This window comes from Elephas maximus, chromosome Y, assembly GCF_024166365.1.
Source record: "Elephas maximus indicus isolate mEleMax1 chromosome Y, mEleMax1 primary haplotype, whole genome shotgun sequence".
Lineage (NCBI taxonomy): Eukaryota > Metazoa > Chordata > Mammalia > Proboscidea > Elephantidae > Elephas > Elephas maximus.
In genome coordinates this window covers 12,400,229-12,403,787 of record NC_064847.1, presented here as the reverse complement: position 1 = coordinate 12,403,787, position 3,559 = coordinate 12,400,229, and the positions used below count along the sequence as shown (strand labels likewise).

At 38.8% G+C, this 3,559-nt stretch overlaps 1 pseudogene; it reads left to right on the top strand.

Annotated features, from left to right (window-relative positions):
• Positions 1-1,448: 1,448 nt before the first annotated feature.
• LOC126069883 (26S proteasome non-ATPase regulatory subunit 12-like) lies at positions 1,449-2,870 on the top strand (annotated as a pseudogene).
• Positions 2,871-3,559: the final 689 nt, after the last annotated feature.

The window sequence follows — 3,559 nt, the reverse complement described above, 5'->3', positions numbered from 1 at the left end:
ATTTTCTTTACTTTTTTAGACGCTCACCAAAAGTTTTTACTCAAATTTAGTGACAAATTTTAGGCTGTGGCTGCTCAAGAATAAATTAGTGCATGCATCTTCTCCAGAAAGCCTCATATTATTTACTACCTTTCTTCCTATACACCCCCTTCTCCACTCATAAATATGTTCTATGTGCATGACCCTATCTCTTCCCTTCTCTGTAGCTTTTTGAGGGTCCTCTCCAACTAGGTTATAATTGTTCCAGGTGTAAGAACAAAGCCTTGGTCATCCTTTCTTCTCCAGCACTCAGTGTCATGGCTGACGCAATAGCAGGCCATCAGTGAATGCTGCAAGTGTACATATGTAAATTAATAACGTGCATATATATAAATGCTGCATCTGTGTATGTGTGGATTCATGTGGTGTTTGTGTATACTTGGATTAATGTGTACTTTCTGTATACATGGATTAATGTGGACATCTTGTGTCGTAAGAAGTCCAAATTTCAAAACATACTGCTGCTCTGATCCTACCCACCAAGATTCTGATATAACTGACTGGGAGTATAACCGGGACCTCAGAATGTTACAGTCTCCACAGGTGATAGGAATATGCAGCCCAAACAGATAATCTTTGGCTTACACAGTACCAGGTTCTTTTGAATTTACTTATCTTTTTCATTTGATTCTCAGGACAATCTACCAAGTTGCTAGGGTAGAAAGTTATCACCTAAGTCAGTGGTTCTCAACTAGGGGCGACATTGTCCCCCAAGGGTATTTAGCAATGACTGCTTTAGAAAAATTTTTGTTTGTAACATTTTAAGTGAAAGATGCTACTGGCATGAACCTGGTAGAGGCCAGAGATGCTGCTAAACATTCTATAATGTCCAGGTTAGCCCCTCGCAACAAAAAATCATCCGATCCCAAATGTCAGTAGTGCAAAGTTGGAAAGCATTAGACAGGAGTTTTTAGATACACAACTGCAGTTCATTGCAGTTCATTTCAGAGTACCTCTTAGTCAACTACTGATGCTCCAAGTTGGATTAGCTCTAGGAAATGAGAAAATTAACATTCAAGGTGTGTAGCCTTTATGTGTCCCTGGTTGATGCAAATGGCTAACACACTTAGCTGCTACTGCAGATTAAATTCCATTCAGAAATGCCTCACAAGAAAGGCCTGATAATCTACTTCCAAAAAATCGTGCACTAAAAACCCTGTGGAGTATTACTGGGGTATCCATGAGTAGGAATCAGCTTGGCAGTAACTCGAACCGGAATCCTTTGTGTAGGCACTTTATGGACAAGGCTATATTCTCCTCCCAACAATCTTGAGAGACAGAGGTTCTAATGGAAAAACTAAAACTCATTATAGAGGTTCAGACATTTGATAAAGGGTAGTCTATCGAGTAACCTGAGGGCTCAAACACCAAGTTTTATATTAAGGATAAGAAATTGACTCTGGGACATCAAGGGACATTGAGGCAGAAACCATGGCGGACGGCGGCTCAGAGCGGGCTGATGGGCGCATCGTCAAGATGGACGTGGACTACAGCGTCACCGTGGATCAGCGCCTGCCGGAGTGCGAGAAGCTGGCCAAGAAAGAAAGACTTCAAGAAGTCATTGAAACCCTTCTGTTTTTGGAAAAACCGACCCGTACAGCGTCTGATATGCTGTACTTGCCGTATCTTAGTTGCAGTCGTGAATATTTGCTATGAGGCTAAAGAATGGGATTTACTAAATGAAAATATTATGCTTTTTGTCAAAAAAACGGAGTCAGATAAAACAAGCTGTTGCAAAAATGGTTCAACAGTGCTGTATGTATGTTAACGAAATTACAGACCCCCCAATCAAACTTCGATTAATTGATACTCCACGAATGGTTACAGAAAGAAAGATTTATGCTGAAATTGAGGGTGCTCGACTAAAACATTAGCAACAATAAAAGAACAAAATGGTGACGTGAAGGAGGCATTTTACAGGAGTTACAGGTGGAAACCTATGGGTCAATGGAAAAGAAAGAGCGAGTGGAGTTTATTTTGGAGCAAATGAGGCTCTGCCTAGCTGTGAAGGATTACATTTGTACACAAATCATCAGCAACGAAATTAATACCAAATTTTTCCAGGATGAAACCACAGAGAAATTAAACTTGAAATATTATAACTTAATGATTCAACTGGATCAACATGAGGGATCTTATTTGTCCATTTGTAAGCACTACAGAGCAGTATATGACACTCCCTGCATACAGGCAGAAACTGAGAAGTGGCAGCAGGCTCTGAAAAGTATTGTTCTTTATGTTATACTGGCTCCTTTTGACAATGAACAGTCAGATTTGGTTCACCGAAGAAGCGGTGACAAGAAATTTAAAGAAATTTCCAAATACAAGGATCTTTTAAAGCTTTTTACCACAATGGAGTCGATGCATTAGTCCACACTCATTGAGGACTTGGAATGGAATGAAGAAAAGGTTCTCCTGAGAGTCCAGCAACTGATGTTTTTGGCTCTGCAGAGGAGGGTGAAAAAGGGTGGAAAGACTTAAAGAACAGAGTTGTTGAACATAATATTAGAATAATGGCCAAATATTATACGAGGATAACAATGAAGAGGATGGCACAGCTTCTGGATCTGTCCGTTGATGAGTCAGAGGCTTTTCTCTCAAATCTAGTTGTTAATAAGACCATCTTTGCTAAGTAGACAGGCTGGCAGGAATTATCAACTTCCAGAGACCCAAGGATCCAAATAATTTATTAAATGACTGGTCTCAGAAACTGAACTCATTGATGTCTCTAGTTAACAAAACCACACACCTCATAGCCAAAGAGGAGATGATACATAATCTACAATAAGGGTTTTGGTGCCCTTAATGCTTTTAGAAAAGAGTAAAAATTGAAAGTCGTAAAAAAAAAAGAAAGACTTATTATCATGGTGTATATGTTGGGTTTTTTTTGTCTATTCTCAGTTCCATTGTCTAAAAATTAAAAGATAGTGAGTATGTTTGAGGCCCTTTTTAACCTTAAGTTCCCTTATTTCATTCATTGTTTAACTTTCCGTTGGCAGTTGCTGCAAAAATGTAATACAGTTTTTATTGTCTGACTCAAAAAATTGTGTCATAACTTACCCAGATATGTTTGTCTATCATTTGACACTTTTTTTAAGCTATTACTTGTTTTCATTCAGCCAGCAACCATAACTATAATAAAAGTGGTATGTGCACATGGAAAAGCAAAAAAAAAAAAAAAGAAATTGACTCTGTTCACTAATACATTTGTGTTATTTTAGTGTAAAATTAGCAATTTCGCATGTTTTTACATCTTCTTTGAGTGATGTGGGCCTAAAACATTCTTCATCTTTCCTGCTCTTGGAGAATGAAATGGTGGCTCTGTGGTTAAGCATTTGGCTGCTAACAAAAGGTCAGCAGTTTGAATACACCAAGTGCTCCTTGGAAACCCTGTGGGGCAGTTCTGTCCTATAGGATTGCTATAAGTCAGAATCGACTAAATGGCAATGGGTAATCATTTGTATGACATACTAAGGTGCCTCCCTCAGAATTCCATCATCTGTCTCCTCACCAAAAGTTC